Genomic DNA, 25035 nt, shown 5'->3' on the forward strand with positions numbered 1-25035 from the left:
TGAATGCATAGCATAGATGCATGGGAGCTCCTACCCATTTGGAGGTTTATAGAAGAGAACGACGTTGAGGGTTGGAGTAAACTTATGATGCATGTTAAATAAATAGTGTACCGGAGAGAATAACTACGTAAACGTTATACTGTTGCTGAGCACTGAACTGGACTACATAGAACTCCTGTATGAGCTGCATATTGTTACTGCATGTTGTAACTAAGGAAATTATCACTATAATATATCATGCATTTTATCTTGTCCAGTATTCATTTAACTTTCTGAGAAGTCGTATGCTAATTCCGTGTTTCTCAGCGATTTTTACGTCCGCTCGTATCAGCAGTTTGTGGATAGTCAATTGAATGTTTTAATAATAAATTGTTTACGCACAGGAAATGTATGATTCAATTTCTACATTGTCCTTAATACGATAGTAGTTGCTGATACAGAGAATTCATTTCAGAGTGACTCCTAGATACCATGTATAAATTAAAGATTTTGGGAGGCGCCAGATTTTTATCCTCGTAAAAGGGTCGCGTATTCAAAACGGTTCAAAAACACTGCCCTAGAGGGTGAAATCCAAAGTGATCAACTGGTTTAAGAAGTATGAAAAATGAAAAGCGTTTTTAGGCGTTGCCTAGTGGGTAAAATAATTTCAATTAATTTCACCCACGTCAATAAGGATTTCAGCTGTTTTACTTCACTAATAATGACAGTTTGAAAATTTAAAAACATGTGGATTTTGATTATATAAATAAAAGACGAGTGATACTGCAAATTTGGAATATCCAGTGACCGGTTTCATTGCTTTCGCGACATCTTCGAGACTAGTATCTTTATTAAGGAGTTCAATGTATTTATACAAAACAGAGGGAAGGATAGAGAATTTAAAATTATATGAAAGTAAATTAAAAAAAGTTATTTTTATCTTAAGGATCATTATCAATTTTTTTTCGGGTTAACTAATGAGTTGATATAGTGATATTTTATTTTTAGTGTCCCATTCTTCGTGAGTGTGATTTTTGTCAATTTGTAAAACAAGGGTTAAAAGTCATTAGTAAAAATATATTACAATGGGTATAGTAATGGAAAATGCACGTGTGTTATCCGTTCATATATTGGAAAAACTAGTGATAAAATTGGACAAATAATAAATATAAATAAATGCACCGCAGGCTTGTACAATAATAATTCCTTAGCTAATTTATTGGTTAATACTAAGACAAAAAATATAAGTTTTCCAACTCAGGAACTTACCTTCTTAATTGTAATGACTAAAAATACATACTACGTAGGCCAAACGGGTAGACCCTTTAAAACACGCATAAAAGAGCACATTCAATCATGGTCTAGTAATAAAGACAATTCAAATTTTGCCAATCATTTAATAGAAAATAAACATTCCTTTGATTTAAAAAATAATGTTAAAATAATTCATATTGCACCTAAAGGCCATAAACTTGACTAACTAGAAATTCTCGAAATTAATAGTTTTAAAAAAAAACTTGACGTAGAATATTTAATGAACAGATAACACACGTGCATTCTCCATTACTATACCCATTGTAATATATTTTTACTAATGACTTTTTACCCTTTGTTTTTCAGAAATCATAATTTAAAAAAATCACACTCACGAAGGATGGGACACTAAAAATAAAATACTTAAACTCGTTTAAATATCATTGTATCAACTCATTAGTTAAGTTTATTTTGATATTACTGAAGTTTCCCTAAAAATAAAAATATGTATTTTTTAATATTTAAAGATATTGTTGGCTGTATTCCAGTACAATAAATTTACCAAATTCACTATTTAATGAACAAAAAAACGTTGCCAAGTTCCGGCTATTATTTTTTAACGAAAAGTAATTGAAATACGAGTAATGTAACTATGTATTTACTCTTTGTAAAATCTATTTTTTGCGGTTTTACACACAGTAAATGCGCAGTTATATTATTTTTAATTGAAAATCTCAAAGTAAGTGCTTTAAATATTAATTTGAGTAATTTATTTAAATTAAATAAATACAATACAACTTTGTTTTTAACCACTTTTTTTTCCTACCAACCGGTTTTAAAGCTACACAAGGTATAATTCACTAATTCATTTTATCTTATTTTTTTAAAACATTTTTTTACTCAATATTAAATCTTAACATATAAAGCTTTATTTATTTAAACAACGGCTTATGTCTTTAACAAATTATAAAAAAAATAGTCCTTAAAACAAATCCCAAAACATTGGTGTGTAGGAACAAAATCAACCCACAAAATATATACATGTATTTATCACATGAAAAAACATAAATATTTATACCCATAGCTTTAGCATACATGATAACGTAATGGAAAATAACAATGACAGTGGCTTTATTTTCAGGTAATCAACGCCAGAGACAGTACAACACAAAGTTAATTATTATAATCGGAAAATAAATGCTTAAAATGTATCGATTTTAATTTGTTAAATTACATTAACCGAATTGAATCCATAATATCAACATTTATATCATATTGCAATTTTAGACGGTTGACTCTAAATACAGGTCCAGATGAATCTACAAACTTACCTAAACTCCGAACTCTCCAAATTTGCATGAACATAGCTTACGCCATTTTTATGTATAAAATTATAAATAACATGATAGATTCCCCTCAGATTTTACCACTTATTCCCAGTAACGCAGACCAGAAATATTTTTCAGTCTACACTCACTTAGAAGGTTGCAAAAATTCTTACCCATTAGTACTAAATGCACTCTTGTACAAGCATTACTACTACCCATTCTAGATTACGCTGATGTTTCCATGACTGATTTAAGCTGTGAGCAACTCGATAAACTTGAACGACTTCAGAATACATGCATAAGGTACATTTTTGGTCTTAGGAAATATGACCACATTTCTGACTATCGTAGGCAACTGAAATGGCTCAAAATTAGACAGCGGAGAGACTATCACTCCCTCTCACTTCTGTTCAATGTACTTCATAGTCCTAACGCTCCTATATACCTGTGTGAAAAATTTCAACGCTTATCAGTTCATGGTTTACCTCTTCGTTCTCATTCTCAAGGCACTCTCTTAATACCCATACACAATTCCTCTTTCTTCTCTAACTCATATAGTGTCCATGCGGCTCGACTGTGGAATCATCTCCCATCCACCATCAAAGATGTTACTACATTATCTCTGTTTAAATCACGTCTGAAGAAATATCTCCTTTCTCTTCCTTAATCTCTCCTCCTTTCCTTTTTCCTCTTTCCTCTTTCCTCTTTTTTACTTTTTCCCATTGAGTAATAGTTTCGATTTAAGGTAATTTATAAACAAATACGTTTATTTCTATTTTTATATATCTTTAAATTTTTAATCTTTTTTTTCTATTGAATATGTTCTGTAACTTGAATTATAAAAATAAAACTTTTATTTTATTGGTTGGTTGGAAGAAATTGCCATTTGGCAATAAGCCCGCCAATGTACAAATAATCATTGTGTACAAAAAGTTAAATAAATAAATAAATAAATAAATAAAAGAAACCATCTCTACTTAAATTTTCTAAATGTTCCTCTAAATCTTTTTCAAAATTCATTTGTAAATAGAACCTGCAATATGTGTAATCATCAATAAAATTGTATTAATATGAATAACATATTTGACAGGCACAGTGGCGCAGTTGGTAAGACGGCCAACTGTGAAACTGGCGTCGCGGGTTCGATTCCCGCCAGTTGCAAGAAAAAAAAAACAAACAAAGTTTTTTCTCAATTGGTCTGGGTGTTGTGGCGTATTTTTCATTACCTCCTTTCATATCCCATCTATCCCACCGGCCTCAAAATAGAGGCTAAACAGATAATTCGTTAAAAAAAAAATATATATAGGTACTCGTATATCTTAAACTTCCTTTAAAAATAAAATCTACAAAAAAAACTATTTATGATGTTGCGCCTTGAATTCGCAGCCTACATTATGCAGGTTATGTGCAGTTCTGTATCTGTATGCAGGCACATGATAAGTGTACACTGTATGGTCAACTATAGTTATAATATATATTATAATGTGCAACTGTGTGACCAATATTCAAAAGTAGATTTATTTTTAATAATATGTATTACATTTACCTTTTTAATAATATTATAAGTTGTGTATGATAAGTTATTTTATGTTGTGTATATTTTTTATGACAACGTTTACCAGAACAATATTACGTGGAAGCCTCTAATTGGATTTTATGGTATGTATTTATAATACAATTGTATCTAATTAATTATCTGTTGGCTTTCCAATGAAATAAAATAAATAAATTTAAATAACTTTAAATAGGGAAAAAATTAAATTAACCTAATTTTTTATGTTTGTTGGCGTGGAGCCGTGGAAAAGGTGAGTTCTTTGCTTAGTTTGAACTGTGCGAATCAACACGGAAGGCAATTTAGACTCGTTCCACGCTGTCTCACAGAAAAATTAAAATTATTGTGTAGATAAGATCTTTAAAATTTGTTTATAATATGAATCCGTGTATACTAAATTTAAATTATAAATGCTTAATTAACCGACTATGCGGGTGTCTAATAAATTTTATACCAAAACTAAAACAATTAATTACATTTTTATAAAATAGCGAAATATGAATTTAAGTAAGGGTCTACTTTTTTTTCGTATCGTTTTTGAAAATGCAGAAATTATCGCAATAAGCCATTTTTATACGTGAATCAAATTATGAAGTCCACTTTCGTCGTACCTAAAAATGCTTTTTTTTGGCGAAATAAAAATGTCTACTTTGTTTTTATGCAAAAAATATCAGAAAAAAAAGTCTCACATACGCTAATTTAATATGTACTATTTTTATTTAAAAAATCATTAATTTACGTTGGAAGTTTTTTAAAGGTTCAAAAGTTATGATGTTTTGGAAATCCTCAAAATTTCGCTCATTGTGACTCTCTTTTAAGATACAAAAATATATAACTATGAATATTAGTATGTTCAAAAATGTATGTGTGAGTAACTACTGGTCGACGTTTTTAGATCTTCAAGTTTCGAAACATACTTATCTCTTCGTCAGGATACTAATCAAACTAACATGCAAATCCCACTATACACCTACACCGTAGTAGTTGCGAAAAATGTGCTATTAGAAACCGACATCATTGTGCGCTAATTATAATAAAATAATGTTTTATCATGTGGGAAAAATAATTTTAAAATGGAGGGGGGGGGATGAGTATGAATTGACAAGGCATCGGGTAACCCTGACAATGGAATATTTTATAATTAACTAAATTGAAAGGTTTTTTGATTATTGATAAAAGGAATATTATTTTTTAATATCTTCCTAATGTGAAATATTTACTTATACCCTAACGAAACCGAACCTAAAAATTTACCCATCATTTAAGTGATCTAAAGACTAAAATATGTCTTCAAATATTTTCTAAGTAAAAGGGATAACTTCGATAAAAATTACAAATGTAAGAGCCAAAAATTTTCATGCTTTATTATTTTTTTTTTATCAGAACCAAATTTTTCCTTACGGTAATAAATTATATTTTATATTTCCTTAAAAAGTTGTTTTTCGCCTTCTAAAGTACGTATTTTTTTTTTTTTCAATACATTTCTAGTTCTTTATATCCCTCGAATCGACGATATTCTTTTGATGTTTGTATGTATACGTGGTATAATTGTAAAAAACGATCAAAGTGGCGGTAGAATTTATATCCTTTTATGAAAAATCTGAATTCCGACATTCGATTGAAAAAGAATTTGTAATAAATAAAATTTGTATAATTTACAAAAATATATTTCTAACGGGTATAAGTATCATAACAACATACTTTTATAAATATTGTTATAAAGTAATAATAACTAGTTTTAATATTTTCATCAACAAACTATCTGGCCATTTCCCCGTAGGGGTAGGCAGAGAGGATGTAATACTATATCCCTTTGTCTTCGCATACTTTGCATCTTTGCTTTTAATTTGTTTTTTTGGATATTTTATATTTTCTCCTTAGTGCAGCGGTTTTTAACCTGGGAGGCGCGCCTCTTAGAGGAGGTGCGCACTATTGCCATACTTTCTACAAATAAATTAAACTCCGCGTCGTAACGTCATAGTAAAATTTCAGTAAATGAAAGTCTATTTTTTGTTTTTTTTTTTAAACATTTTAATATAAACATTTAATTCATATTGAAATTTTTTTATTATTAAAAACTCTAATATTAGAGGTAGTTTAAAACTGCTATTTTATGGAACAGATTCACAAAAATAAAAAATCCTTTGTAAAAACTCGTTAAACAATAACAGTTTTTTTCTCGGAAACAGCTGAGACAGCCTCATAAGAAAATTAAACTAGAAAAAGTAGAAAAAATAGTGAGGATATTAAATCAAAATGTTTTTAAAACTAACAGTTTAAAAATGCGTGGCCAAACCGTGGTGAAAATATTTTTTTGTTAAAACTGTTCCAGCAGTTGCTTGTACCGGATATTTTACCCATGCTGCTTTAAACTGTTATTTACAAACAGCTTATATTGTAAAACGGTAACTGTTACTGTTACTTCTTTTTAATAACCGAAACGCCCTTCTCTATCCTAAATTATTGTATCTATTAAAAAAATTAAATTGTTAAGATGCGAGAGACAGGCTTAAGGCCGTTTTCACACATGCCACGCAAATCCACCCGGCGCGGTAATAATAATACCGGGTTCACCCTACAAAAGGTGAAATACAAATGTGACACTTGTGTCACACTTGTATTGAAATCACTAAAAAACAAAATGTTCTATTAAGTCACATGTCGCTAGCCCAAAGCAACAGTGAGATAAACCCGATTATGAGATTCACGTGCGGATATGTTAATAAATTGAATAAATGAATGAATGATAAAATATCGAAGTGAGATAATCAACCTATGTAAAATTAAAGTATTCATAATATATATCAAATAATTTGATTTAATTAGACCCTTTGCACACCTCAAAATTCCTCAAGATTATCTCTGAACATGTTCATTGGAGATATCTTACTGTTGCTTAGGGATAGCAATATTGGTAAAACACAATGTATTTACTGCTAAAGAAAGCGACAATGTTTAAAGATACAATCATTCTATAATATTTTCTCCCGAAGAAATTTATAAAATATATTAATTTAAAAGTACATATTCCAGCTGATTTATTTAATAATAATCAATTGTTATCTTCAGCAAATCTTTTAAAACTTTCCGATAGAAGAATCCTAACTGACTTGATATTACTTTATAAAGTGATCAATTCATTTATTGACTGTCCAGATTTGCTGGAGTTGGTGTGTTTCCGTGTACCTGGCCGACATACCCGCCACAGATCTCCTTTTTTTTCTGCAAGTTCTAGGACCAACTATCTCTCGCAATATAATTCTTTAACTTTTCTTTATATTTCATAATGTTTTCCTTTTTTGCTTTTATATTTATGTATTTATTTCTTTTAATATTTTTAGTTGCTTACGTGTATTTACCTACTTGTTACTATTGTTATAGTTATGCAATTTTATCATTTTTTGTTTTGTATTTATGTGGTTTTTTTTCAGACTTATGTTCAATATATGTTAAAGGCAATTTATGCCGTTCATGTAAAAATAAATAAATAAATACATATTTTTTGAAACGCCAGTTTTACCTAATGCACTAGCACAGCATTGACACACTTCTGGTCGAAAAATAAGGGAGGGTCACAGCAAAATGTTCGTACAAGGTTTTTCGGAATATGAATTGTATAATCCCCAAAACCTACAGGACTTTTGCTTAGAAGCACCTCTCCTTTATCGCCCCGAGAGAGTTTAATATTTTGGAAGACCGTCTTAAGCTGCCAGGGACAATATCAATTTTCAAGAGAGTGCCGAAGTGTTCAGGACTAGATTAAGTGGGATTTGCGCTGCTGCGCGCCGCGTCGCGTCACGTTATTAAATTTACCAAAGTATTGACATTATAATTAATTTATTCTACTTTTTAATTTGTCCAAATGTTTACAGACGGGACAGGATTTTACACCATAGGGAGTTATTAAGATTAACTACAACTAAGATGGAGAACATTTTAAAGAACGAAATATTGACGTTTAGGCATTTACAGGGCGTATAACTTCTCATTGGCTGGTAACATTCCCCATTTTGTCTTCACTCAAACATTAATATTTTTCAATTCTTCCATCTGTTGATTTAAGCGAAGTTTGAGAGCTCGATCCATTATAATTGTGAAAATATTCATCTGATTGAAATATTTCGCGTGCTTGGTAAATCCCAAAAAAATATTTTTCAATTTTCATACTCTTGGACCAGTTGGTTAAGTTAACATATTTTAAATTGGTCCAAATGGTTATGAAAAAAGACTGGATTTCACTCCCCAGGGAGTTAGATTAACATACTCTAGAATGTTCTCCATCTCTGTTATAATTTGTTGTTTAATTACAAATTAAAAAAAAAAGTATATGGATGACTGTACGATATATTATCTTGTCAATATGTGTTTTTCTAAAAGTAACATTCGACCAATTGAAAAAAAAAAAATCATTAAGTGCCAGGTCTCCCGTGAGGCTTAACACAGTTTTCGCACGGTTTTCGGTTCATTTCTTGAGCAATATTATTGTATTTTCACATCGGCCGTGCTTTCTTCATCACGGCCAAAACTAAAATCGTGATACTGATAAACCATGCGGAAAAATTGCAAACGGTTTATGCTAGTTGCCACCAGCCAAACACTAATTTACAACTGTTTTTTGCGTGACATTTATTCAATGAAATTTTTCTTCCGCCTTCAGCCGATTTCACACCGGTCGTACAACTCCACACGACACTTTAAAATTGGGATGGATTGGTTTTTATTAATTTTTGTTTATCTATTTAGCTGGCTTTACTTTCAGGTAAAATTTTCGCAAAAGGAACAGAGTGAAAATTAGTCAGCTTCACGGTATACTGTTGCATATAAGCAAAATCCACCAGCTGAACTTTAAATGCGACCTTTGATTGGTCAAAAAACTCTGATAGTAGGGATTGCAACGATTTGCAACTTCAAGGGTAGAATTTGTATGCGCGCTCTCACAATGGATATTGTCTAAGAAAAATAACTGCGCTGGTGGATACCACGAAGTCGCCCCTGAGTAGCGCGTACTAACGTAACGCAACAAAAATATCTTCATTTATATAGCTATATTTTGATCACGCTATACATTTCCTTACTATCACGCGGTCTCTTCTTGGTAGAGACGCGATAATCGCGTGAAGAGAGTCATATATTGATTAATCAGACGTCGCATTTAAAACTCAGTTGATGAATTTCGCTTATATGCGTACTGATAAGTACGTTTCCCTGACATGAAATATTCAATTTAATTTTTTTGTTTTTAATAAAAACCTTTATAAGCATTAAAATTAAACAATACAGACATTAAAAAGAATGGAATACTTAAGGTTTCAAGTTGCCTAAAAAGAGTCTGGCTCTTGTGTTTGACAAGTTTACAAAATATTTAAAAAAAAAACAAAAAATGCAAAACAAAATAATACAATAAATAAGACATTAAACAATTGTAAAAATTGAGAAAATTTACCACTAATAAAAAAAATTATAAAAACACTAAACTTATAAATTGATATACACAGGCACATATAATACATACATCTTTATTTTCAGAATACGTTTAATGTTTATTATGTCAGGAAGTTTTTCTTTAATTTATCCTTAAATTTTCCCGAATTTATTTCTTGACGGAGATTTTGTGGTAAATTATTAAAAAACCTTCCGTCCTATATAAGTATCATGATGTTTGGCCGTGGTAGTTTTAATTCTCCGTGGGACGATGGTCCGATGGAAGGCTCTCCTTATGCACTTGGAGCATACAACACTTTCCGTAGATATCCTCCACTCTTAAAACATTGAATTCTTTGAACAGTTCGGTAGTTGAGAAGATGGATGGTTTAAAAAGTTTTTTTTTTTTTCTGTAATTATTATACATTAAAAACAATTCATCCTTTATTATTTTATCGTGCCGTGTGGATATGCACGATTGTACGAAATTGGCCAAACTGTTTTTTGTGTGACATTAATTTGATAAACTTTTTCTTCCGCCTTTGTGTTGTAAGCTGCTTATTCTTACCCGTTTTTCCCGATATTTCCCGTTTGTAAAATACACCTGAGGGTCGATTTTTTTTACCGATAAATAATGAATTTTATATGAGGAGCAACATATCAAAGTGTATGAATTCCATATATCTGAATAATTTGGTTTTAAGCGAATATTTTTTGTTTGTTATTTCTATACGAATCCCAAAAACACAGAATCAAACCTATTTTAAAATATTTTAAACAATATTAAAATCTGCCTAACAAACCAAACAATATTTAGTCAAAATTTGTTACAACAGAGAGGGAAAACATTTTTGAGAAGGGAATTTGGAAGTCTAAGCATTTACAGGGCTTATGACCTGTCATTGGCTGGTTGAGGTGGCCACTTTACATACCGTGTAACATTAACCATTCTGCCTATGTTTTAACATCAACATTTTCTCAACTCTTCCATACTCAAAACATTGTTGAATGAAATAACTGGTAAAAGAAGAAGTATAAAATCGGAAAACCATTTTCAGGTATTGCCTAGTAGGTGAATTGTTTCTCCCGAATGAATCTCACCCACATGATTAAGGTTTCAGCTCTTTTACTTCCCATAAGCCAACAGATGGAAGAGTTAAGGAAATGAGGATGTTAAAACATAGGCAGAATCGTGAACATGGCACAGTGTGTAAAATTGCCACTTAAACCAGCTAATGGCAAATCATAAGCCTTGTAAATGCCTAGACTTCCATATTCCCTTCTCAAAAATGTTTTCCCTGTCTGTTGCAACAAATTTAGATCTACTTTACGAAATACAATCAAGATGCATTGCATTTGTGGGGGATAGACTGTGGGTGGTGGTGTAGTAGTAAAGGCATTTAATCAATGCGAGAGATCTTTACTCTATTAATATTTCTATTTTTATTATTTTTTTTAAATTATTTTTTCTTTGTTACATATACAAAAGTTACAACTACAAAAAAACTAAAACATAAATACAAAAAAAAAACCCCACTAAAGCATGGTCTGTGTGTGGGTTTACATTTTATCTTAGATTTCAAAAAATTCTACTGAAAGAATACGATAGATATCAAAATATACTAAATAAGTGCTTATTTTAGACCGCATTTTTTCTCAATAGAAACGAAAAACTTATAATAAAAATATCTGCTATTTATTAAAATAAAAAAGCTTTTTAAATTTGCTTTTTTTTACCCATAATTTAAACAAAAAAAATAAATATGATTTTACACTAAAATCGTCGTGATAATAGAATAACGACGGATGTAAAAAAAATGCGACAATGATTTTCTTTTATATTTGGTATTAAAAAGGTAATTTTAAGGCTTTATATTTCAGATTTGAATAAAAAAAATGTGTATAATTAACTCAAGTGTTTAGTGATATACTTTTGCACCTATCAAGTTGTCATGTAAAGTAATAAAAACAATTAAACCACTCTTAATTAAAGCTGAAAAAAAATCACATGCGTCGTTGTTTTACGATCATGACGAAATATTGATACGGGTTGTGGTCCCGTGGGAGATGTCGTGGACTCCTCATCAAGAGGACCCAGGTCCGAACCTGTCTGTGCCACAACTAGTTTCCCATTTTCCAACGCGGTTATTTACGGCTAAAATAAAATATCGGAAACAATTTTTTTGACTAAATCGTAAGAACGCAAACGTTCCTTTTAAAAAATAATTATTTTGTGTCCCAGGAATGACATGTAGGTATAGACCTAGCCTAACACGGGTCATTTTGGAATAATATAAAAAATATATGAGCGTGAGAATAGATATGTCTTTACACTTATTTACGCTGGCATATGATAAATATAATAGTGTTATTGCATGTAAAAAGTATTATCATATACCTACTAATATTTTCTAATTTTTTTAATTTTCAGGTTAGATTGATCGAAGTCCACGTATCAATAGTGGTACGTGAAACCCCTCGAAGTGGTAAGAATTTAATTGTTATTTTCAAAATTGTTATATTGCGAAGTATTAATTACTACAACTAGGTATCTTCAAAATCAGATTTTTTTTTAAGGCAATCAACAGGCTTCAGTAAGCCCTAATAGAATGGCACTAATTAGTAATACTTAATCTTAACAGTCTTAAAATCTAATTAAATTTACAAAATGTATACTTAACTAAAGGTATAAATATGGCATAATCTAGGCGGAAATGGCAAGTGTGATATCGCGAGTCAGAAGAGACAACACCGCTTGCTTCTTAAATGCCCACCTTTGCTGTAGGAACACGTCGACAGTACCGTTTAGTGAGACTTCGTTCACTGTTCTGAGGATCCTTGGCAGAGGGGGAAAGAATCCGATGTTTGTGTTACAATTTCCCACAGCAAAGACAGGATTGGTACGCAAGTTACGGCGAGGTACATCAAGGTTTATCTGAGCAAGGATATCATGGGCATCTATTCAGTTAGATATTAATTTGTGAGTCACCCACTAAAAACGATTTTTTTAATCCTCCTTTGTGAATTCAACAAATAGACACGTTATGCATTCAAATCATCAACTTTATGGTAGTACTTTCGATGTTTTTTTTTACATTTGTGCTCTGTAACAATATTCAAATTAATAATGGAACGCCTAACGCTCGAACAACACTTGCACATTGTGGAAATGTTCTTTAAAATCAGTATTCAGTTCGCCAAACGTTTAGGGCTCTTTGTGAAATCGTGAATTTACTGCGTGACAAGTTAGGCGACTACATTATTTTTTTAAAAATGGTCCTGTTGATTGGCCTCCACGATCCTGCGATTCGACGCCATTAGATTATTTCCTTTGGGGCTACGTTATGTCCACTTTCTATAGAAACAAACCAAGTATTAGATGCCAATATAACTCGCTCCATTTCGGAAATCGCTTGATTTGTTGGATAAAGTGGCCAAAAATTGTACTAACAGAATGCAATGCGTAAAAAACGCGGAGGATATTATTCGTCGGATATCATTATTTTGAACACGATGAAAACAAACATTCTAAAACAAATATTTGCTTATTTAATTTCAATTAAACACCCGATAGACAATACGAAGCTTATTTTTACAAATGTTTCATTTGTACATAGACTAAAATACAACCCCGAGAAAAGTGGTACCACGTCATTTTTGAATGCAAGTTATTATTAATTGATTTAAATAACTGTGCTTTTTGTATTCTGTAAAATCGTTTTTGACGTAAATATATCTGTAAACGTTTTTTTTACCACGTTTCCTGTGAAATATTAATCTTTCTGTAATCGCTGTGAAGGGTGGCCTTTTTGTCATGAACCTGAATAGAAGGCGACCCTTTTAATAAATAACAATAATTTCTTTATCTTGATTTTTCGGAAGTTTGAAAGGGTTAATCCCTCCTCAACCAAATCCGATCAAAAAAGATTGGCAAAAATATTTTATGAACATGCAGGTTTTTTCTTAAGCGACTCTACGTATTTTAAGTAAAAGTAGATGCCCATAAATTTTAAAAATTTATTTAATTTATATGTTTCAAATTTATTGTTTTGCTTACAAAAACTTAATTTCATGGAACCGAAGTCCTGTACTGAGTTGAGACGATAAGATAATAACAAATAAACTTAACACCAATCAAATTATTATCTAACATATACAACATGGGATAAAAATAACAAGAATTGTACTCATTTAAATTAGACACTCACCAATTTAAAATCATCAAGCAGCTTCCAACTTAAATATCACCCCTAAAGAATAATCTTTTTTACTATTTACTTGTTTACTGTCACATAAAATGTATAAATACACGTTGTGAAATCTAGTACATTTTTTTAATATAATACGCCTCCATTCGTTTGACCTAATAAAAAAAATCTAATTAAAATTTATGACCTCGAAAAAAGCTCATTTCTCAAAAATAAAATGTTAAAGAAAACACAAAAAAAACTGCGAATCGGCATTGTTAATTACGAAGTTTGAAATCAAAACATCCCGCCATTTTCCCGCGGAAGCAGACGGAGTGGATGAACTGAGCGCAACACCACTCTCTGTCTTTACATATGTAACTACATTGCCTCATCTATATTCATATATCTTTTAGTGCACACACGCAGAAGCCGATTATTACAGAATTACAAAAAAACTATTTTCGTGTGTGTGTTATCTATGGGAATCCCATATATTTTTCAGCTTTCTTCAAAAATAAATTCTCATATTGATGTATTATTAAAAATAATTTTAACATGAACATAATTAAACTATAAGCGCTGAGTTTAGTTGACCATTTAATAAAACGTGATAAGGTTTTATTTTTAAACGAAATAAATTAAACATAATCTTTGATAAAAATATGCAAGCAAAACGCTGAAATAATAAAAATAAAAATACAAGGACTTAATAAAACGAAATGTGTACTTACGAGTTTAAACATTACTAAAATAATATTTGTTTTATTTCCCAACGACACCGCCTCCGTTTTTGTCTTTTCCAGGAAAATAATCGACATAATAACAATATAACAACGAGAAAGCCTTTATATTAATTTTAATTATTTCACCAGATTTGCGTGGCAAATGCCAATAGGCGAAAATGTTTCCGTTTTTCACTAACCATAAAATAGTTTGTTACGTAAATTTTTTGTTGCTTAAAATTACCGTCTCGGATTTTCCAAATTTTTGTAAAAAAAAGTAGGCACCTTATTTCGCCCCATTTGAAAATGCAACGGTAGAAAAATACTCTTGTCATAAAATAATGAATTGATAAAATATTAAATATGCTACATAAAAATATGAATGACTGTTTATTTTTTCGTTTACAAAACAGTTTACAAAGAATAAAAAAAAAAAAACAGTTTAACATAGGTGAATACAGATCGAGAGTAGTGGTAGAGTAGGGTAGGTGCCATAGTAATTAGACACTCTAAATCTTATGGTAATAAAAGGTAAACGTTTGAATTTACCAACTCATAAAAGAAACACTGTTTTGTGTGGTTTTTCTTTAAATGAACGCATTAAATTTATTTATGTTTGACCATTAGATTAAGAACGTCCAATTTCTGTAGCATCTCCAATTACTATGGCACCCCCTACATACATGATATATAATGAAAAAAATGCATCATTACCGGTCCGTCTAGGGTTGGTACCTAGTACCTACTTCGTACGACCGGCAAGTTTATGTTTAAAAATACTACCTACATAAAACCAAACGCAATAAGTATCATGAATTAATTTTGTTTTCTTACAAATTATCCACAAGTACGTAAGCCTTACATATGACTCCATGTTTTTCCTCTTAACAATCCTTAAAAAACAGTAAAGGCATAATTTGACTTATAATTTAAGAAAAAATATCTGAAAATTTGCTTAAATATGTTTATTAAAAATGTTATTAAATATTTGTACATAACCACTAACCGACTTTTCTACGTCTACTGGTTTCGAGACATACCCGTCGTTTCGCCAGGACACCAATTAAACTAATATGCAAAACCCACTATACACCTTCCCCATAGTTGTTGCACAAAAATATAAAACCAATACGACTTGAATTTTAATAAGCTGTTTAGGACAAACATGCTTTATTATTTGTATGTAAGATTTTAACTCCTGTATTTTTCAAGTCATGATTTAAATTGATTAGTTGATTTGCGAACTCGGAGAAATTATTATTGCGAAGACACCTCAATTTTTTCACGATAAATTACCAAAATATTTTAAGGATAAAGTTGTCTTAAACAAAAATTGACATGAATATGCTACTAGACAAAAGGATAAAATAAGACTACCATTATTGAAAAGAGCTGAGTCGCAAAATTGTTTGATGTATAAGGGTTTAAAAATGTATGATGAGATGCCTGAATGTATGAAGAATGAAAAGTGTCTGAAAGAATTTAAAAATAAATGCATAACTTACTGTAAGGAAATGTAAATATATATAGATGATGTAAATGTACATAATAGTTTATATTAGTTTCAATATAAGCTAACTTAAGAAATAAATAAAAAAATAAAAAATATGTTCTTTAACACGAATATCAAAATTTCTTGAAGTTCTTCCAACGTAAACTGAAGAACAAGAATTGCATTTTATTTGGTAAACACCTAAATAATAAAATAAACTCTTTTTATCTTTATAATTAAGCAATAATTTACCAATATTGTTAATTGTATAAAAAGCGGCTTTGATATTATGTGCTAAAAATTTGGATACATTTGACGAAGAAAACTGACTGAAAACTGACGAAAAGAAGGTTACGTCTCGAAACCGGTAAACATAGAAAGTCGGTAAGTGATTATATACAAATATTTGATAACATTATGTAAAATGTTTGACCACAAAGTTAATGCTTGAAATATTAATAATACTTGTATTTATTTTTAAAACCCCAAATATAAATTTGTTCTCTAAAATATTTCTGTTCAATATACATATTATATTATAATCATTGGAATTTATTTTACATAAATATTTTGTTTCATACTTATGATCAATGTATACAAGTGTAGTCTAAATTTTAAGAGGCGTAATCTGCCGATCAAAAAGTATTTTTATTTCACTATTTAGTATATTTATCAGAAATATTTTTAAAAAAACATTGTTTTTGAGTATCTTATGTTTATTGTCTTTATTTTATGATGGCGTGATTTTCAAAGCACGAAGTTTTAAATGGGCCAAAGATAGATTGATATATAAGTTTTGTTTGGATTTCCTTATTTTTTATCAGATTACGCCCGTGAATATTGAAACTGAACCTGTAAAAAATGTGTTTCTTGTTTTATGTATTAAATTAAACATATAAATGTAGATGTTGTGAGTATTGAAAATTATAGACAATGTGGCATAGAACACAGGTGTTTTTATTTTTATAAACGATAATTGTACATGTATTTTGTAAAATTATTAAAATAGTTATTACCGATGTCGCTCTGACGTAACAGGTTCAAAACCGGTTATGGTAACCTTCATTATGACAACTTGATATGCCGGTAATGTTAATCGGGCAAGGCCAGATTCCTATGCGCTGCTAAAGCCAGATTTTTAGTAAAATTACTAAGCCTAATCGAAATTTTGGAAAAAATAAACTATCGTACGCTGCTTATTATTAACCATTTTATATATTAGGGAAATATCACATACTACGAATACCGATAAAAAAATATATGAAATGGATTTATAATAATTAATTATATTTTCAAATTCAATATGGATATTGTGGAGAAATGTTTTCATACATGAATTTAAAAAATAAAAAAACGTCGTTAAAAAAATGCAACATGTTTGTCCTTGACAGTTGTGACGTCAAGATTCGTGACAATGTTCCAAACAAATTTGAATGGGCGGGAACAAATAAACATGAATCGTGACGTATTAGGGCGTGGCCAATGGAATGACCGTTTTTGCGGGAATCTAAAATTACAAATTTAAAAATATTTTTATGCCACTAATACTTAGCAACATTTTTTTTCTTTACTGGACAGTATTTTATAGACCTTTATTATTATATAAATAAAACACGAGTGATACTTTAATCCACAAATTTGGAATATCCAGTGACCGGTTTCATCGCTTTCGCGACATCTTCGAGACTGGTATATTTATTAAAAAGTTAAATGTATTTATACAGAACAGAGGTAAGGATACATAATTCAAAGTTATATGTAAGTAAATTAAATTATGTTATATGTAAGTAAATTAAATTATGTATCCTTACCTCTGTTCTGTATAAATACATTTAACTTTTTAATAAATATACCAGTCTCGAAGATGTCGCGAAAGCGATGAAACCGGTCACTGGATATTCCAAATTTGTGGATTAAAGTATCACTCGTGTTTTATTTATATAATAAATTACAATGAACTTCCATCAAGAATTTTCACTTACAAACTTAAATGTTTTAGACCTTTATTACTTTAAAAATGTTTAAAAAACTTGATATTTCCCTATTAAGGTGTCTAAAAATTTTAGTTATGGAGAACTGACAATTTTAGCTTTTGAGGAGAAATTTCTTGATTTTCTTTAAAAATATTTTTTTTTGGTAATTAAAATTATAATATAGAATAAAGATTGCAGTAGGCGTTTGTAAGTATAGCCATCTATTTATTTCCAGTTCCGCGCACGGATCAAAGTTGTCATTTTTACATGGTTTATAAAATAATTTGATTGATTTTACCGCTTCGGAAAGTATGAAGTAATGAATACAGTAATTCTTATCATAAAGTTGATAAATTGGTTCGTAAAAAACACAACAAGCTTAGTCTTGTTAATCATTAGTTTTCAGTTCCTTCGTCACAGACCAAAGAACATTCTTGAACCAACTTTATGTTTAGACATTTATTGATTTGACTATTTTCGAATGCGGTGGTAAATGTAATTACAACAATAATCTGGCCAGCAGTCTACGGGGTACTAGTGGAGACACTGAAGACGTTAAGCATCTTAATTTTTTACGTATGGTTTTTCTAATATTAAAATAAAAATGATACGCAACATCGATTTTTAAGAAAGATATGCTGGATGTTTAGGTTGGCGGCCTATCCAGAAGCGAATATATGAAGATAATATAATGAGCTCGAAATTATCTTCTCTTCATGATCGTCGAAATAAATGCGATATGTTAGTCCTATTAAAAATCCTTAATTTACTCTTTGATACGCCTTAGTTATTACTTACCTCTATTAAATTGAACATTCCAAAGACAAAATTTTATTTTCCATACCGAAAACTAAAGAAATAATTTTGGTTTTCACTCCGCCTTTCCTAGAATTCTCAGGTCTGTCAACAAAAATATCCCATTCTTTATTTGGTTTGAGGTGGATGTATTCTTCCGCACGATCACTGAATATAATTCAACTTTAACTGTCTCTCTCCCCATTCCATTCTCACCAAGTTCTATTTTGTTACCTCATTTTGTTGATTTATTTATGTATTTCACAGTTTTAAAATGTTTTAAGAGTTTCTTTATTTCAGGTCCCGACTAGCTAGGAAATTCCTGTGTTTAAGAAGGACCTTCTTTTTTACATGTGTTTTATTTCATTAAATGATGCTTAATAAATTCAAATAATAATAATAACATTCAAAAATCAAAATAAATATATATTAGAAAACATGCTGTTAATAATTGAATCATATATATAAATTAGAAAATATACCATTAATAGTAAAGAAATGAGATATAATTATTATAAATTACAAAACATACCGATAATTATAAAAATTGAAGCACAAATATACATTTGAAAATATACCGATAATAATAAAAATTGAAGAACATATATTAATTAAAGAATATACCGTTTATAATTAAAAAATAAAACATACAAATGTGTAAATACTATTAATAATAATAAAATTAAAACAAATGTAAATTATAAAAAGTAAAAGTAACATTTAAATAAAAACAATAAGAAGATAGATATTTGGCAATTAAAAATAACACAATTTTTAGTCATGAAAATAATTTACAGGATGTAAAAAGGTCTATCTCTTATCAGCTTGCTCACCTTTTTCTTATAAACTTTCTTAATTACATATGTCTGTTTGTTTTTAGATCATAAATATAATGTTTTGTAACCTATATGCCTACTGGCGTGTATATATAAATAAATAAATATCACTCGGTACCGCAGACAGAAGTAGGAAAAAAACGTTCTCCGACCGTCTTCGAATGTCGAATTCGGTAGGTGCGTCTCTCTCAACAGAATGCCGTAATCTGTCCTCAAGTCAAAAGTCGCGAATGCCCTCCAAAGCGGGCATTCGCGCTTTTTTCCGACCTCCCGTGCCCTTGAACTTGGACTAGTGAATAACATAACATACTATACGCATTGTGCGCGCACCGCCAGAGCGTAGTACGTAGGCAGTCAAGTCTACCGAGTGAGTACCAGACACACAAAACGTCGCTATACTATACATGGGCGGTGCAGTATCTAGTACCTACCTCTCCATACCCGAAACGAAAGATACGGCGAGTAGTCACATCACTATCAATGTATAAGAATCCGCTGTTAGGCAAAATTGATCTAATCCACGTGAAATATCGCACAAAATTAAATACTCGGAGTAATAATTCGTTTCCACTTAAAGAGATGCCTTTTCGCTCTATTGCATGGAACAACGGCGTTTCAAAATTTTGGTTTTGTTTCTGGTTTAACAACAAACGTGTAACGAATGATTTTGGTGTGCGCTTTCGATTCTCGACCTGAGTACCTACGGCCCGTTTTTTGCTGTAAACTGTAGCTTACTTTATGATTGATAAGCGTAGAATGGTTTTTGTCCGTAAGGGCGATTCTTTGGGCAAATGACAAATTATTACTCTGAGATTCAATATGCATTAGGTTACGGTAAAATTTAACAAATTAGAGGCACCGTTAGACTTAATTTGGGTATAGAACACGAACCGCGGATGAGTGTTTCCGACTGGATGATTATGGCTACTTGCGCTAAATTATCCACAATAACAAAGATAATAATAATTCTGTGTATGTACATTGTACATGTTTTTTTTACTTATATGTCAACATGTTTTTTTTTTATTTGCGACGTTTTTGTACTAAACCTTTCTGACTTTATATATATATTGGTATGTAAATCACATAAAAGCCGACGAGGCGTTTTAATAAATAAATAATATAAAATGGATTTCGAAAGAAAAATTTAAAATCGCCCTTTAAAGGTTCTTAAAGTAGGAAGGTTTCCGATAACTAGGGGAAGTAGCGTTATTGCGTTTTGACTCTAAGTAACTCTTATAAAAACATAATTTTACAATTTCAACCACTGTTTGCAACGAATAATTTTAAATATCCAGTTCGTCGAAATTGTACACGCATGTTTATCTTGATCATGATTTTTTATTATGACTAACAAGGTTGGGCGTCTAAATTTTTTTTGGTTTGTTTCTTAAATTAACTGCAACAATTTTTGAAAATTTTACCTCTAGTTTAATTTGTAAATAATAAAATGCAACAGTAAAATGCAACTCAGTAAAACGTCAATTAAGCCAGTTCAACCAGTAAATACAGCAATTCAGGTAGCAGAAATATATTTATAAAATTGAATTTTTAAGAGAGAAAAAAAAAGAGTAATTCTTTCATGTGTATTGGTTGCTTTTTAAATAACACCCGTCAAATATATCCATCGCTGTGTTAAAAAGTATTTTGCGTGCAGTTCACGCACACGCCCACACAGGTCTGCCTGCGCGTGTGTTAGTGTGCCAATATTTCGGCAACCGGGACCAATACAAGTACAATGTCTAATTTTTATGCGCGTGCGTCAATGTATTGGGATGTTCGGCATAGCGATGTTTGCTCAGTGCAGAATTCTTTTGAGAATACACAGAAAAAAAAATACAGATAGGTATCTTAAAAGTTAAAACATTCTTCGTTTCTCTCAATGTGACATTGCTGAATATTTTTATTTTTCATTTTGTATTTTATAGTACTAATAGTAGCCGGTAACTTTATGTAAATTGTCAGTCCTGGGCCACTCCACCTTGCCTGGAATTCAACCCGGTACCGGTACCTTCACGGTAGGCAAAAGCGCCAACCACTGCACTTCGTTGCGGACTTATATTTACTCGAGTTCTTTTTCGGGATGTTTAACAATTTTTTTTAAAACTGTAGCCGTTCGAGGCGAAATCATTATTTGTCCGGTGTTTGGGTTATATTTCACTCACATAACCGTATTTCTTTTTTTTTGTATAAAAATATTTGTTAATATTTAAATGTGTTATCATTTTTCATAAAATGGCAACATATTTAACAAAACTGATATTTTGTTTTACATGCTCTTCATTATTATATTCATGTTCTCATGAAGTTCAAAAAACTGGGGTTACTCACGTTAGCAAAAAACTTTTTCTTTTGCCTCCGCGGTGTAGTGGTTAGAAGCTTGACTCACGGACCGAAGGTTCCGGGTTGTTGTTGTACTCGCTGTTGTTTTCTGTAAATAAATAAATAATTCTCTGCTGACATTTTATTTTTCTTAAGAAATTTTTCATTCATCCGAACAAAGTAAAAATGTATGTATTTCTTAATCATTATTAATCAAAAGCCGTGAAAATATACATTAGGACGTATTCTTAGCTGGTATTCAATTTTAAATATAAAAAAGAATCGATACATTATTCTTCAATGCGGAAATTTCATGTTTTTTTTTAAATTGGAATTTTAAATTAAAGCGTATATGAAATACTGTTAAGTAAAAAAAAAAAAAATAATGCATACTTGTTAGTAGCATAAAAATATTTTTTAAATTCCCGCGAAAACGATTTTTCGCATTTGCCACGCCCCTAATACGTCACGATTCGGTTGAATTTTGAACTTGTGTCCGTTTAAATTTGAATGCAACATCGTCATGAATCCTGAAGTCACAATTGTCAAGGTCAAACATGTCGCGTTTTTGAGGAGAGATATTTTTAAATATTTTTTTATTTTAAAAGTTATGTATGAAAACAATTTTCACAATATCCAAATTTATTTCGAAAATTCAATTAATTAAATGTTTTTTTATCGGTATTCGTAGTATTTTTTATTTTCCATTACACATTTTTTTAACGATGCATTGCTTCGCGTTCTATTTTCGGCACGATATTATCACTGGCCAATAATTTTCTCAGGTTACCTTACAGATTATCGCGTTAATGGCACACTTTCGGCATTGGCCTTGTCATTTGATTGGTTTCATTAAAACACTCGACATCGACCGAAAGTTGAGTCGAATACAGCTAAAAGTGATTCGCATACAATATCGTGCTTATTACCTATACAGCACGCGCCGTTCTTTCAACTTTCAGCGTGACCCCACCATTAATAATTCTCGCATGTGTCTGTGCTGTTTATGTGTAAAATTGTGCATGTATTAGTTTCGGGGTGAAACATTAAAACTGGGGTCAGAAATTTAGGGGCGAGAATGCCGAATCACTTGGAAATAGTAAAAGTTTCATTTATTGCTCTGAATAGATACTTTCATTTTAGTTTGTGGTTTCAAAACAATATATACATATCTCGCCCAATCATTTATTCGGGAACTTTTCCTGGGAAAAATTCCTATTTTAAGGTTAGTTTAACAACATTAATAAGCAGTGAGTTCATTTTTTAATTGCTGGCACCTCTAAATACATCTCTATTTTTATCATCTTGGGTTAGTAGTCGACATGACACAGAAAAATTCAATTTTCAATTTGTCAGTTGACTTCTAGTAGTTTGTTTTGGAACGAATTCTATTCGTCCTTTCAATATATATATATATATATATAGTTGGATAATTTATATAGCGCCATTTTTGTGAAAATCACCTCAAGGGCGCTGTACAATTAATAAATATCCCAGTACGTCTTGCAGCTACAGAGCGCATGGACGGTTGGGATTCTAGTTCCTCGTTTTCAATTAAGATCAATAAAAAAATATAACAGATAGGAGCTAGATTACAAGACGTCTTGCAGCTACAGAGCGAATAGACAGTTAGAAATTTAGCCCCCATTTACACATTTAAAAAATTGACAAATAAATTTAGTGTATTAATGATACTAAAAAATAAATAAAAATAATATGAATAATAAAAAGGAGTAAGATTACAACACGTCTTGCAGCTACTAAGCGCATAGACGATTGGAATTCTAGACCCCATTTATAAAATTTAGGTATTTTTAAGTTGGTATATGAAAGCTAGATAACCAATCATCGTGCAGCTACAAAGCGCATGGACGTGTGGAATTCTAGCAAAGTTAGAATGATATCAATAAATTTACAAAAAATAGAGCATAGTAGTAAGTTTGTCAAGTGTTCATGCCAAGAACTAAGCAATAAAAAACTAAATAAATAAAGCACTGTATCAACTCCATGGTTAACAAAGGGAGATAGATGTCCGAAGAGAATCTTTTGTAGACAGTAGGTAGATATCGTCACCATGTGGTCCACTAGGCTGCTGGAGAATTTCTGGAAACGCACGTGTGTAGACTGGGGGATTATGCCTATTGTTCCAACGACTTGGTGTCCATTTTGGTCCTTATTATTTCATTTTATGAGACGCAACATTCCTGTTCAATTCACATTTTTAAATGAATATTTTTTTGTATAAGTTAGTTATAGAAGTTTGATTGACCAAATGATATTTAAGACAGTATTTCAATAGTTTTCACTACAAATAAACTAATTTGATAAAATAAACATATATTTTAAGATAATAACACATGTTATGTGAACTTTTTCGATTCATTTTTAGTTTAAGAGCCATTGTAGAGCCAAGAGAAAATGAAAGTAAAATATTCAAAAAAATATAAAGATTTTAAAATATACCAAAAATTTTCGCCATGAGTAAGTACAGAATACAAAATATTTTTAATATCCATAAAATTTACTTCAGGTCTGAAAATGTTAAATAGATTTTACGAAATAAAGAATTGCAAATTAATAATTCAATTGATTTTAAATTTTAATAGGATAATAATAATAGGAGCAGCTACAAAACATATTAATCTAATGAATAAAGCAGTACAGAATACAAAATAATAATATCCACAGAAATTGATGCAGGTCTGAATGGGTCAAATAGATTTTATGAAATAAAAAATTTTAATAGATTGATTCAATTGATTAAAAATTTTATTGTATATTTATTATTATTATAACAGGAGCAGCCCACTTTTGCTTATAGTTCTATGTTTTTAATGAACACTTATTCGTTCTTTTGTGCATTGGGCAGCCAATTTGTTTGGCAAAAGGGTTCTTCAACTTTTTTTTATTGGTTAGCCCATCTGCCTTACATGTAAGATGTCACGGGTTCAATTCCCAAAACATAAAATATTTATTTAAAAGGGTATTTTTTCACGAGAGTATTTAGTAGTCCCTGGACGCACCTGACGCTTAAGACTGATCATCTTACCTTCGTGTGAAAATAATGGTCGAAATGCACCGCACGTGGTGAACCAATGCATCACTTGGTGTGGATAGAGAAATAATGATGAATGTGCATTATGCATTATTATAGTTGTATTTAAAACAATA

The 25035-nt window shown here is 30.6% G+C and overlaps 1 protein-coding gene across 1 annotated transcript in view; it reads left to right on the forward strand.

Annotated features, from left to right (window-relative positions):
• Positions 1–25035, forward strand: part of LOC148283666 (ecdysone receptor-like) — a gene marked incomplete at its 3' end in the record, with an annotated part of 719211 nt that overhangs the window by 51808 nt on the left and 642368 nt on the right. Inside the window, exon 2 of the mRNA XM_088243474.1 lies at positions 11966–12020. The remainder of the gene's footprint in view (positions 1–11965; positions 12021–25035) is intronic.

Source organism: Micrasema longulum, unplaced genomic scaffold, assembly GCF_059751315.1.
Source record: "Micrasema longulum isolate JH-2025_06_02 unplaced genomic scaffold, ASM5975131v1 h1tg000214l, whole genome shotgun sequence".
NCBI classification, from domain to species: Eukaryota; Metazoa; Arthropoda; class Insecta; order Trichoptera; family Brachycentridae; genus Micrasema; species Micrasema longulum.